Source organism: Mustela nivalis (assembly GCF_964662115.1).
Source record: "Mustela nivalis genome assembly, chromosome: 12".
Taxonomy (NCBI): Eukaryota; Metazoa; Chordata; class Mammalia; order Carnivora; family Mustelidae; genus Mustela; species Mustela nivalis.
The window spans coordinates 19,206,543-19,220,480 of NC_139031.1; the positions used below are offsets into that span (position 1 = coordinate 19,206,543).

The 13,938-nt window shown below is 54.5% G+C and overlaps 1 protein-coding gene and 1 long non-coding RNA gene across 5 annotated transcripts in view; one reads left to right on the plus strand and one right to left on the minus strand.

Annotated features, from left to right (window-relative positions):
* Positions 1–576: 576 nt before the first annotated feature.
* LOC309845718 lies at positions 577–3,920 on the minus strand. Its single transcript, XR_014301471.1, has 3 exons — positions 3,804–3,920; positions 1,908–2,108; positions 577–1,550 (listed from the first exon to the last, which is right to left on the minus strand). It is a non-coding gene; the product is annotated as an uncharacterized lncRNA (long non-coding RNA).
* The window catches only part of PLXNA4 (plexin A4), a 419,828-nt gene continuing 408,908 nt past the window's right edge, over positions 3,019–13,938 (plus strand). The window contains exon 1 of one of the 4 annotated variants that reach the window (XM_082693998.1): positions 3,019–3,641. The gene's annotated coding sequence lies outside the window, so the exon portion shown is untranslated. The remainder of the gene's footprint in view (positions 3,642–13,938) is intronic. The other 3 variants (XM_082694000.1, XM_082693997.1, XM_082693999.1) reach the window with 3 other exon arrangements.

A 13,938-nucleotide genomic window follows, 5' to 3' on the forward strand; every position in this document is an offset into this window, starting at 1 on the left:
ATGTCCTTCTGCAAGGCTGCACTAGTTCCTTGGGTGTGTATTGTGTTTATTTTAGAGTTTCCAAGCACGGGAATAGACAGCATCTCCTTTGATTGTCATGACCCGTAAGGGTAAGTCGGGCAGGTGAGAACGGGAGATCGCGGGTGGCAGTGCTAGGACCAGGACCCAGGTCTTCACCCTTCCAGGGTAGGACCTCTCCCCCGATCCCACCCTCCAGCCTTGAGAGAGCACATCCAAGTGGCCAGAAAGATAATAATAGTAATAACAGTAAAAATCACGCCCCACGCCGTTGCTGATTCGACCCTTCTTGTTCTCCCTCAAAATGACATTATCTCCACCCCTTCAACACCGCTTCCCCCGTACTACTAACTGGAAGGGGAAGGGAGGGAAAGGCAGTTGGCCACATGGCCCTATTAACGATGAGCGAATCGGCCAGGGCCCCTCTCCTGCCCATTGTTGGCCAGCTTTGTGTTCCACTCCTTTTCTGTCATTTGGGTCTGTTATTACTCTTCAAGCACCCCATGGCATCCATTTTTTCTGAATGAAAATAAATGACACCACACACTAGGCAGGAGATAAAGAATAATAAAAATATTTTATTTGCCACCTCTAAAAAAGGTCTTTGACTTCCCATCCATCCATCAGAAAATGACCCTGGGGCTCACCAGCAATATTCATGCATACACACACACACACCCCACACGAGTACATGGAGGGAAAAATCAGTTGTATTAAAAATACACGTTCGAGCAGCTAAAGACGCAGGCAAAGCTGTTTCCTTGCTTCCCTTTCTTTCAGAATTTTTATGACATACCCTGAAAGCCAAATGGCAAGCAGACATTTGAAAGGCCCCCCTGCCCCCCTCCCCAGCCCCCCTGCTTTTATTGAGCTATATCCCTTAAGTAACCCATTACGGTTTTCCATGTGGCTATCTGCACTGTCACCTCTGGGAAAGGCCCATGATGGTCCTGAGCAGCAATTGTAGGAAAGATGCCCCAAAGTGGGGCCAGAACCAAGTGAGGACCGCCTCACAGGAGCCAAACCCCAGCTCCTCCTTAAATTTTGCATCCTGGGCACCTCATCTTAGTTTCAGTCCTGCCTCGAGAGTCCTTTGGCCCTGGGCATTGAGTTATTTTGTTATGTGTTTCTCTGGACTTCCGAAACTAACCTGATATTGTGTGCTTTATCTAGAGTCTGGGATCCAGGGTTTCTGAGAATAGAGGAGCCAGATCAATGTATTAACACAAGCTAATAAGATAACTCCTTGCTGCTTTCTGGGCCACGCAATCCTCAGTGGAGAAGCAGAAGCTAAACGGGCTCCACTCTGTCTCCCAGAATACCCTCTAAGCAAACTAGCAGATGTCTGGTTTCCTCCGTGAGCTGGTGTGGCTCATCTTTCTGTCAAGGCACCCACCTTTGAGAGCAGAGTTTCAGCGGGGCACTATCAAGGCTGGCGCAGCTTGGCCTGCGGGAGCTGCCCACCTGGGGGCTTGTGGAGCTGGTCAGCTCACATGTCCTTTCAAAGACTCCCCAGTGTACAACTCAAATTCCTGTGAAAATATAACCCCCGCAGGAAGATGTAGGGATTTTCGCTGTAGTCAATCATTTCCATCTGATGGGAAGAGTCTGGGGAGATGTTTTGGTGGGAGGAACAGTAATGGGCAGGAAGTTGGCTGGGAGAAGGAAACTTGAAGAGGAGTCGGGGAGGGAGAAGACCCCGAACTGTGGCTCCATTGGCAGGTCCTCTGTGACTGTAGCCCCTGTGAGAAGGCGCTTTAGTGGCACAAGGGAGGGTCCTGCCCTGGGCCTCTGGGGGGGTGGGGGGAGGGCTGGGGCCCCGGGCCTTGAGCATGGAGTTGGTACCTAAGTGTGGGAATCACCTAGGCGTCTCCTGCTGCGTGGGGTACCTTTCTAGGAAGATCCAGGCAGAGGTTTCTGAGGTAGTGCTCCCCACTTCAGATCCCGTGTGGTGGTTTCCTCTCTGCCAGACGACTGTCTCAACCACAGCAAGGTGCTGATTGCTTTCTTCGGACTTCAGAAAGTGCCCTGATGTCCGCATCGTCTATCTTGGTGTGGTCTAGGTTTCTGAGAAGAGGAGGCAGGGCAGTCTGTGGATGTAAACATGAATTGAGTCAGGTTACTGAGCGAGCTCTAGGGCACTTGGCCATTCATGCTCTCTCCCCCAGGCCTCCGTCCTTGGGTGCTGTGTGTGTGTGTGTGGGGGGGGGTGCTTTGGTGGGGCGCTGGGGTTCTGATTAGGAGTAGGTGCCTGTGCCCGTGTCAGCTCTGAACACCTGAGGGTGCCTCTGACCGATCGGCGGCCCCATCCCGAGGAGGCTGACGGTTGCCTCCTTCCGAGTACGCGCCCTGCGCCCGTGTCACCATCTACGCGTCCCCCTCTGCCCCATATTGCGCCCGGCAGGGTGGGCGAGGGGTCGAGGGGGTGTCCGCAAACGCCCGTGCGGGGGAGCGCGGGCGGGGCGGGCGGGGGTGGGCGCGGAGCTCCGGGGAGGCGCCTCCTGCCCCCTCTGCCCGCCGCCCTCCGTGGGTCTAGATGTCAGCCGCGAGCTCCGCGCCAGCCGGAGCGAGCCAGAGAGGGAGCGGCGGCGGGCGGCGGGCGGCGGGCGGCAGGGGAGGGGAGGAGGCGAGGCGAGGGAGGGAGGCAGGGAAGCAGGGAGGGCGGGAGGGAGGAGAGGAGGACCCAGAGAGCGCCAGGCAGCTGGAGTTTTTGCAGCGCTTGGCCGGGCTTCAATGCACAGCAGCAGCGAGCCGCGGCGGCAGCAGGCAGCCCGGGAGCTCCGGCGGCGGCCGAGCCAGCGGTGGCCCCGCTCCCTGCCCCCTGCAAACTTTGCAAGCAGCCCGCCCGGGGGGCCGGGGGCGCGCCCGGGAGGCCCGGCTCGGCCCGCGGCCGCGCTTTCCGCCGCCGCAGCGCCAGGCGCCGCCACCGCCGCAGCCCCGCGCCTCCCCGGGGAGCAGCCCGCGGCTCCCGCGGCCCCCCAGCACCGGGCCCTCGGCACTACCCGGCCGGTCCCCCGGCAGGGGCGGGGGCAGCAGCGGCGCGGCCGGCCGCGGGCTGCCGGGGGGCGGCCGCGGCTGGCCGGGGAAGCGCGCAGAGGCGCCGAGAGCGCTCCCCGGCGGGTCCCCAGCGCACTCGCCGCGCCCGGGCAGCGGCCCGACCGGGCGAGTATGGGCGGCGCGGAGTGACGCCGCCGTGCCCGCTTGGCATCAAGGACATTCAGCCCGCGGGGGTGGGGACGAAGGGGGGCAGCCCCGCGCCGCCACCGCAGCCCCCGAGAGCCGCCGCCGCCGCCGCCGCTCCGGCTCCGGGCTAGGTGGAGCAGAGGGGTGCTTGGAATCCATCCACATTTCCCGACCTTTTTGTTGGACAATCCGCCCACCTCGGACGCCGCCAGAGGAGCTGTCAAGCCCCGCAGGCTGTGATTTCGCCCTCCGTTCGCCTCGCCTCCTCCCGGGTTCCCTGTGCCTCGGTGGAGTATTCGCGTTCGGGGCTGGGGCTGGAGGAGGCAGCCACACGCGCGCACACGCACACGCTCAGAGGAGGACGAGAGGCAGCGGCACAGGCACCATCTGCAGTGTCAATGCGGCGCTCCCGCTGAAGGAGGCAAAAGCGGCGCTTCCAGGTAAGGAGTCGGCGGGCGGGCAGGCGAGCGAGGGCAGTGCGGGCGGAGATGCCGGGCTCGGTCCGGGAGTCCTCGGCTGCCCTGGAGCCAGCCCGCTGCACGCACGCACACACATTCGCACACACACTCGCACACACACGGGCACACGCCGCGCACACGCACCTGCCCACGTCCCACCTGGACACCCGCGTAGGTGCGGCGCGGCCGGAGTAGGCATTTTCCTTGTTCCTCCTCCTCTGCGGTTCCCGACTCAAGACTTCTCGCACCCAGGACTTTTCGGGGTGGGATTTGGTGGATTACCGCCTCTCCCTCCCACCGGGGGAGGCTGAGGGAGCGATTTCCCCCTTCCCCGGCCTCTGGTATTTCTAGCTGGTTTTCAAAACGGGAGAAGTCAGGAGAGCTTTGGGGAGAGAACCGCCCAGTGTCATCTCTGCTCCATGGCCTTTGGACACCCCGGGGTTTTCATGGGAGACAGACCCACAGATACTCGGACAGCTGCTCGGAGAGCGTGGTGGCCCATCGTGCAGGGAGGAGGCCACGGAGGCAGACGGGGCTGCAGTTCTGTAGGGCGGTGCATAGGGAACAGACACTGCGTTTCCCCAGTAAGAGGCAGCACAAACGCCTTTCTGAAGCATGGCATTGCTTCCCCGGGAATGCACCGGGATTTCAGGCAGCAAGGGGTTTCAGCATTGCATTGCCGGGTGTTGCTGGCCTAGGGAGGATCCTCTATAAGAGGTATGATCCATTCACATCTCCAATATCCCGGCCGCAGTAAGCCCACAGGGCTTAGGAACACAGGACTTGGGTCTCCCCTTCACCTCTCTCCGTTCCCTCTACACTGTATGGGAAAGCATGGGGCTGCTTCGCTGTGTCTCTGGCTAACACCTGTCACATGCCTTTGGAGGTGTGTGTCTGAGAAATCCAACGGGAGGGGGTCGGAGGAAGGTGTAGAGCTGGAAGGGAGGAGGGTCCCCTCTCTAGTGTCCACCGCAGCAGTGCCCCACCAGAAGGAGGCCAGGCATTCTTGGGTTTGCCCGTGTTCCCCAGGGCCAGGCTGCTCCTCACAGTGGGGAATCACTCTCCAGGAGCCTGGGGTTCAAGGTTCCACTTCCCTACAGCTTTTCCGTTTCTTTTCTGCCCAGCTGGGATTTCACAGTCTGCTCGTTTTCAAACTTTTTCTGGAGGAGTTGGGAGGTGGCTGGGGCTCCAAAAGGGCTTTGTGGCAGTTTCCGTTTGGGGGCCAAAGAGCAATTCTTTTGGGCTCAGTTGTTGTAGGGAGAAGAACGTGAGATCCAAGTAAAACATTATTTTGGAGTTGCACGTAAATAGAGCAGGGTCCTGTCTTTCTCTCTGGCTGTCCCTTCTGGGGTAGCTTGTGGGGTAACCTGGCAAGAAATGGGATGAACTTGTACCCTTTATGCAAGATCACGTGATCAGAGTGTCCTACAAACTCACCAGTGGGAAAAATATGTTGGGAGTCTTCCAGAACATGAGGGAAAAGGAGTCAACATTCTTTCGAACAAGGGGCCTCAGTGTTGGGCACAGGATTTGGTTGATTCTGTAAATCCTGAAGATGGGTGCTGAAATAAAGGGTTTTCTCCGCACCCGGATCCCTGCTGTTTGCAAACTTTGCCAGCTCCTGCGAAGGTCTCAGCTAGGCTGGGGAGGACAGGAACAGACGCCCCTGGGGGGAGATTGTATTCCTGCTGTGCGCTGTGTGAACTGCCCTTTGATTGATTGGAAAGGGTGGATGGACTAAAGCAGAGCTTTCACCATGGGGAGAACCCAGTAGGGGGAAGACACACATCATTTTCTTTTTAAGAATGGCGTGTGTGTACACACACATCTAGATGTACGCATGCTTTCTCAAAGAGCCTGGCTTAACGTGACCGGCTGGTCCAATGTGTGACAGCGGGACCCAACTCTGTCTTCCCGGCTGTGGAAGAACTAGAACATTTCCACACGCATGCCCGATGAGTGCGTGGACGGGGAGGTCCCCCTGATGCGTAGAGGAGCACATGGTTTCCAAAAGAAATAGTGAGCTCCAGCCACAGTGGGTGGCTCCCAGGTAAACAGTCTCTCTCGGGACCTTGAAGGGGCAAAGGGATGGTGTACAGAGCTTCCTGAATTGTCTGTGTGTTTTCCACACAGACCTCTGCTTCCCTCTCTCTCCAGTGGCGTGAGGAGCCATCATTTTAATGCAAAGCCAGCAGTCACGATGCTGGTTATAAGCTAAACATTTTTAAACCTGGGTCCAAAAAATCCCCACACTTTCTTCACTTAGCATTAGGCACCAATTTGGTTTCTAGGGCAAAGCAGGCGTTAATTAACATCTGTGTAAGGCTGGGTGTACATCATCTAATTTTTTCCCTGGCTCTGTTGCTGAGCCCTGGAGCATGTCACGTTGTCACACTCTCTCTCTACCACCCCTCTGTGGCCTTCCTTTTAAGTTCTCTAGGGTCTTCGCTCACGGAGGGGAGTTGGACTAGAAAAGCCCCAACCTCGAGTGCTTCTTTCCGGCAGCCCCTCGCCGCTGCAGGGCTGTGCTCTCGGGGCTCCCCAATGAGCGTGGGCTGCCCACGAGCCCTGGTACTCACTTGCAGGCTCGCCTCTGTCCTCCCCAGCCTTCCTCCGGGGTGCCCAGCCATGCCTGCGCACATTTCCAGAGGCATCTGAGGCCGCCGACTTGTTTCCTTTCTCCTCGGCTCCTCTCCATGGCTGCTGCTGCTTCCTGCAGACAGGGAGATCTGCAAGGCAGAGTCTGCCCACACTCGGCCTCCTGCTCCTTGTAATCACAACGAGGGCTGCCGGGAATTGAGTGGGGGCTTTCTAGGGAGGCAGCCGTCCCGAAGTGGGGAGAGAGCTGAGGGGGCGGGGTGATGAACAGCTCTTAGCTCCTAGTTATCGCCAGGCTTTGATGCAAAGAAACAGCAGCCAATCTCTCTCCTCCCAGCCAGCTAGGGGGCATTTCTTAGCCGCTTCTCCCCATCCTCGCTGGGAGAAGGCACTGCACAGACAATGCCACCTCAGAGACCTGTTGGAGTGGCTCGGTGATGGGCGGGGTGACCCATGCTGTGATGAGTCTGATGTGCCTCCTCTCCTAGGGTCCACTCTCCTCTCCTTGTTTGTGTCCAGCGCCGGGCGAGATGCATGACGCCGTTTCAGACCCCGGGGCGGTAGAGCAGGGCTCATTCCCTTTCGCCTGATACCCCCTTTCTGCTTCCTCTGTATGTTCCTGTCCCCCCTTCCTGGCCCCCTGCAACTTCCTAATTCACCTCTTAGCCTTGTGTGCACATCCGACAGCCCATTCGCCCTCAAATTTGTGGCACTCCAAGAAATCAATAGAACATGAATTTAACGACAGCTGGATGATTAAGTGTTATTTATATTTAAGAGCGGCATTTTAAAAAGACGTCTCGCTAATAAATCACACGGCTGTTTGGGAGATGCACATGATTAGGGTAATTGCCCTATAGGCTCCCCTGAGCAACGCCTGGCCCATGCGGAGTCCTGCAGATGCTATCTCTGCCGGCCCCCCAGCTCCTGACCTCCTGCCCGATGCCCTCTGTCCAGACTTACTCACTCTTGTCTCTCTCTTCACTGCCCAGGCTGTGGCACCCCAGTTGTGGGAGGAAGGTGGAGTCAGCAGGGACACTGAAGGGGGCTCTGCTGCTAAGTGGCCAGAGATGGGTTTTAAAAGCCAGAGCAGGCAGGCGGTCCTAATTCCCAGAGCAGAGGCCTTGTTCCAGAAGGAGGAGGCTGCTGCTCTGCTTGGTGTGAAGCAGCTTGGGAGAAAAACTTCCTGGATCCCGGCGAGAGCCTGTGCCAGCCCCCACACCCCGGTGCTGATGGTCACGTGGCATCAGCCTCGCCAGGGAAGAGGCCGTGTGGACATTAGTATTTGCCCGGCTTAAGTTGCGGAATGGAAAGGAGCCATCGTCAGAGATGATGGTGGTGGCGGGTAGTTCCTTAGCTACTGACTGGGATGAGCCTTCACTTGAGTGGTTTATGCAGGTTGGCCCCTATCCTCCACCTAACCTCCCCGAGAGGCACTTACTGAATTATTCCCGTTTCCCGCGTGAGCAAACGGAAGTGTCCACGGTGGAGGGCTTTGTCGAGGACCGTGCGGTCAGCGGGGGCTAGAGCCACACCTCAGCCCGAAGCAGACTGGCCTCCCTCCTTATCACAGTGCCGTCTGCCTCGTTGGGAGATCTGTGAGGAGCCTGTTGCCTGCTGCGGAGGTTTGTGGGAGAGGAAGTAGGGATATGTGGCTTCTCCCTGGGACGCGTCTGTGATCCCAGATGAATCTCTTTTATTCTTCCACTCTCAATTCCCATTCATCAAGTGGGACTGCCTTATCTTGGACTGTTGGTGAGTGGTGAAAGTGCATGGATCGTTCTAGCGGAGGGCTCAGTTCCCGAGGGTGACCCTTGCCTCTTTTGGCAACGCCCACCTCCCCCTGGGGAAAACTAAGGAGGAGGGAATGAGTACCGACCTCTGTGCTTTTGACTCTATGAGGCTCTGAGTCTTGCACTGGTCGGGATCTGGTTCTCTCTAGTAACAGCTTCAGATCTGCTGGTATATGAAGACACCGCTTTCACTAAATCCTTCAGACCGTCCAGCAAGGCGGGGGACTGTCGATTCTCATTTTGATTATATAGGGACTGAGACGGGATGCCCAAAGGTCCAGGACACTCTATGGCTGGTGGTCTCTTAGCTCTTGGGGAAGGATGCCCACGGTAGGGGCTTGTTGGTTCATTCACTCATTAGCCCTTGGGATGAAGATTTTGGAAGCCAGAGAATCTTCCAAAGCCAGGGAAGGAGCCTTTGCCTGCCATACTGGGCACCTGGGCCATATAGTAGTGGGAGCAGAGATTCATGGGAGCTTGGTGCCAACGGCTGCACGTGGCTAAAGTCATCCCATGCACCTAGTGTGCGTGGAGCACTGAGTTAGGAATGACGTTCGGATTCTGAGCGGTGGAGGCTGGGAGACCCTAATGGAGCCCGTAGACCTGGTTGGGCGCTGTCCCATCCCAAAGCCTTGCCTCAGCTGCCTGACTCAGTCTCTCCAGCCTTAACATTTTAGGGAAAAGCCATAGGTGATACTCTTGCGGTTAGTTGTTTGGTTAGTTTTTTTCCTCCAAAGACAAAGTTTTATTCTACGCTTTCTTTGGCTTCTCCTCTGTGCTGCAAGGTGAGTGGGAGTTTCTGCCAAACGTGAGGGGGCCAGCAGGGGGGCATTTCATCACCTCCCCTCTGGCGCACCGGTAGGAGTGGCTGAAACTGGCGGATGGGGAGTCCTGCTCAGACCTGCACCAGCACGAGCACGGAAGCCTTGGGCGCCTTCTCCTTGCCAGCTGAGCCTGACCGGCCCCTCCCTCGCCACGGTCCCTTCGCCAGGAACCAGGATTCGCAGCAGCAAATTGGATTTTGGAATGTTTTGTCCCTCCAACACAAAACAGATCGCTAGCTAAGAGGATGTCGTCTCTGCAGTCAATGCACTGAACGGAGATGAGTGGAATCAATTCTGAGGTCTTCCGGGAAAGAGTATTTTCATTAGGACGCACGCGGAGAGAAGCCGAGGAGGAAGAGGGTGCCAGGACCTTAAGAAAGGGAAGCCATGGCAGCTCAAGATCAGCTTTACATCTGACATACTCGTTGAACTTGTCTCGTTCGGGTACGGCTGGATGTCCCTAATGGTGGTGTGGGGTCTAGAGTTAGAGGCCAAACAAACCATTTCTTGGCTTCTTCCCAAGAAGAGGGAAAGTAAGCAAAGCAGACTTGGCTGACCGTTTCCCCTCTTTTGGTGGGAGGAGACAGTGAGAGGAGGGCATGTCAGGGCAGCAGCCACAGGGACGTGTAATTGAACCGGCCTGCGGAGCTTGTCAGCTAACTTTGCAGTCGTAGTTAAGAGTTCATTTTTTCCCTCTCCGTCTCAGACCTGCTTCCTGAAGGTTAACCTAAAATGGAGCAGAATTTCCCGAAGTGTATTCTGTGGGAGTGAGTAGGTGTGGCAGACACAAGAAGTTCCCATGGCTAAGGTTGGAGAAACCCTGAGGGTGTAAAGCAAAGCTAGAGTTTTTTGTTGCGGCACTTCTCAGAGCCTTTAAGCACACTAACTGGGATTGTAAAAGCATGACAGTGAGAGGTACTGTGTTGTGACCCTGAGAATCCACCAAGAAAGCCTGGCCTAAGACCAAGCATCCCATTTTTCTATTCTTAACTGAATAAAGGGCTGGATTCTACAGTGAAAATTTCAGCAGGGCGTTCACGCTCTACACACGAAGCACCAAGTTCTGGTGACTATGTAGATACTAGGGTTTCAAACAGAATTTAGCCTGGTGGGCAGATAGTCCAACTCCAGGCTCAGTGTTTGCCCTTTGTCCTTCCAAGACAGCAGGGATGTCCTCAGGCAGGAGTGAGGTCCAGGCAAGTATATATTTTCTCAGGTTTCTAGATAGTTCTAGTACGTTTCCCTGGTTAAAAAGCACTGGTGTTGTGGGAAAAGTTCAGTTTTAGACAAACAGATGCAGATGATCCCTGCTCTGTCACTTACCAGCTAAGAGGTCTTAGGAAAAATCACCTTATGTTTCAGTATCACCATTGACAAAATGTGGGGGTTGGTCTAGAGCAGCGATTTTAAAAATACGTATGCAGTGGCGCTCTCTACTCAAATGGACTTGTGTATGGGAGTCTAACACACAGGACCGCTCTGGCCAAGGCTATGGAGGAGCCCAGGGCCTTGCACTTTTGGTCTGTCTGCCCCCACTCCCATCCTGGCCTGGGCTCCCTAGAAAGCAGAGCCCGAGGCAGAAGCTGCTGTGGGAACATTTGTTGAGGGGTGAAATCCCAGGACAGCAAGAGTGAAGGGAAAGGGGGGAGAAAGAGAGAAGGAACGGAAACCACAAATGTACAAAGAGTACAAAGAATGTGTTCCTGGGCTCGTTAGAGCTTCCCAAGGAAGCACAGCTGGTGGGTCCTTCCCTAGAGGAGCCTGATGGGGACCCAGTCTCCCAAGAGTCTGGAGGGCAGGCACGGCCAGCGTCTGTGCTGGGTCCTTCTTGGGAGCTGCGGGTCCTTGGGCACCATTCCCCCATGAGGCAGGAAGTCCCCTTCCCTTCTGGGATGTGATGCTAGCTCAAGCCAGAGCTGTCCATGGTCCGGCCCATAGCCTGGGGCTTCTTCTGTGGCTCCCCTCACCATGGACCTGCTGGAGCCTGGCCTTTACCCTCAAGGAAGAAAGGCTTTGAGAACTTTAGGAATAGCGCGTGGTGTTCCTGGGGCCACTCAGGTTAGAAGTGGGACAAGGGGCCGAAGACCAGAACTGGAGGTGAGGTTGGGCTTTCAGGGAAGGTCTGGGCAGGTGCATCAATTAGGGATCTGGGGTCATGGGTTCCTTATGAGACACATAGCGTTCTTCAGACGGAACCAGATAGGGAGCTGGAGCAGGCTGCTGCAAGACGGCATCATTCAGGCCTCAGCAGTCACGATTCCGTGGCCGCGATAGCCAACCGCACTCTGGGTTACCTAACTGAAGCCCCTGGGAGAAGCCGCATTAAGAACAGGTTCCTGTTAGGTTTTTTTTTTTTTTTTTAAATTTTTTTAAAATTTTTTATTTTTTATAAACATATATTTTTATCTCCAGGGGTACAGGTCTGTGAATCACCAGGTTTACACACTTCACAGCACTCACCTCCTGTTAGGTTTTAAGAGGCTTTCCTAACTTTTAGAGCTTATTAAGCAAAGGAGTGCCTTCCACTCGGCGGTGTGTGGGTATCTCAGACATTTCTGTTTGCGTCGGCTGAAGGGCAGGGCTGCCTGAGAGAAAGGACCTTTGACTCTCTCCTCGTTTTAAGAAATATTATAAGCATCGAACTATTAGACCAAAGGGGGCATTTTTTTAAAAGATTTTATTTATTTATTTGAAAGAGGAAGAGATCACAAGGAGGCAGAGGCAGGCAGAGAGAAAGGGGGAAAACAGGCTCCTTGCTGAGCAGAGAGCCCAATATGGGGCTCCATCCCAGGACCCTGAGATCATGACCTGAGCTGAAACCAGAGGCTTAGCCCACTGAGCCACCCAGGTACCCCAAAGGGGGCATTTTTGCATAAAGTACTTGGCTTAAGTCATTGCCTCCAGCCAGCACCCCTCCCTTTTTACAACATACGTGCTTCAGTCCTACTCCACCCCCACTGCCCCGGGGTCAGACGGAACAAAGGACTGATGGCTATGCTGTGCCTGTTAGCCACCCCCCCTCCAAGCTCTCTTCACCATTAGATACAGATCCCTGTCTCTCTTCCCCAGATGCACTTGCTTTAACTGCCGATTGCTGTGAGCAACTCACGGACTTCGAGACGTGGGTCTGCATTCGCATGGCTGCCTGAGATTCTCAGCTCCCAGGGGTAGGACTAGCCTCTGGTGGACGTGTCTCCCGTGTAATCAGAACTTAATTCATACTTTATAATAATGGTAAAGAAGCTGCTGTGGGCGGTGGGGATGATGACAATAGCGTTGAAATTATTTACTTCCTTATGTCTGTAGACGAGAGGGACCATTTCTCACTCTTCTTGTGTGCTTGGTGCCCCACCTAGGGCCTATCATACTAGAAGCAAGCAATAAATATTTGCTGAGTAAACAGGATGAGTAAACGGAGCAGGAGAAGCAGGGATGAGTGGCCTGTAAAGGAGAGAACTCGGGGCATGTGAACCTGCTCCTCTGTTAAGCGCCTGCGCTCTGGCCGGGGCAGGGTTGGAGCTACATCAAGGCAGGTGGCTGTTACAGAGGAGAAGACCAATGAAGATGAGGGCAAGCTGAATCCATCAGGCACTTTAGAATGTCCTGAGTGATGGTGGTTTGGGGACAGGTGGTCTGTTGACATGATGCACATGGAACTGAGCTCCTGCTTTCCATAGAAAACCCATTGTGGGTTTTGGTGCTGGGAGACTGGGAGGGAAGACCGGATTGCATTTCCCAAAGCATCCCGAAGACCAGTCCCTCCATGGAGAAAGCATCCATGGCCGAGTACATCTTGCAAACACCTTATGCTCTGTTCTCCTCTTGGAGATTTAAGATGTACACTGAAGGCATAGGGGTCCTGCTGTAGAGACACTGTTTAATTATTCTTCACCAGCCATTTTTCAGCTTGTTTGGTGAGTGTTGAAGCCAACCCAGGAACAGGTGTTGAGTAAAAGGCATTTGGGGAGACGCTGGCCCTTGAGTGAGAGCTTTCAGGTTTGGTCCGGAGGAGGAGAAACAGGGAAATGAGTGTACTAAACTGTTACACAGGGGTACTTGTGGGGTCCAGCTTTCAAAGGGACTGCCTTCTCCCAGTTCTTACTTTGCTTTTGAGAATCCCAGAAATGGCTGTGAGTTGTTATGAGATGATGGTGACCATTGAGCCTTTAGATTTATGTTCTCTAAAGGGACTGTTTTAAGAAGCTCAGTGATGGTGGCTCCAACAGGTTTGCGGAAATATTTCCAACGAGGAGCACTTTCTGGTTGGATGTAACAGATCGAGATGGATGTTTGTAAAATATGTGAGTGATGACATTCACCTTCTATATTGCTTTCTCGGCGATGTTTATTCAAGAGGAGACCTCACTATAACTGCCAAAGATAAGTGTTCCACATTCATGAAGAAGGCTTGAGTTATTAAGACGTAATGCCCTGAAGTTTGGATAGTTGAAACAAAATACTTTCTCTTGAGGAAGAAATTTTGCTGCTCCAGAGAGGCTGAAGGTTTCTAATTAGACTATAAACCCATGGTTTCCACCACTGGGTAGTGACCCAGAGAGCAGAGTTAGGCATTTCCCACGAGCAGCATTTCAACGGCTGAGACTCATTTTACAAAGATAGTGGTGTGTGTGTGTGTGTGTGTGTGTGTGTGAGAGAGAGAGAGAGATAGAGAGAGAGATAGAGTTGGGGTGGGTGTGGGCTATCACCCCAATGGTGTTTGGATTTGGATCACCGGGGGGACACAGGCTGGTGACTTGTGTGCCCAATTACAAGGCCCTGGCCATGCTTTGCCCGAGCACCGTGCTCCTTTCCAAAGTGAGTAACAGTTGCTAACACACACTTACCAACAAAATTCCCCTGACGCCCATCCATGAAGCACTGCGCTGGCGATTCTATCAGCATTAAACTGTTTGGTGACTGAGTTTAGAATTATAGGAATCGGAAAAATGAATTAGCAGTAAATCAAGTCCCAGCTGAGTTCGAACCCAACTGCCGTGAGTTTTAAATTAAAAATATCTTGCTATGATGAAGCAGTTGTAAGTCAAGCCCTAGAGCTCTGTCACT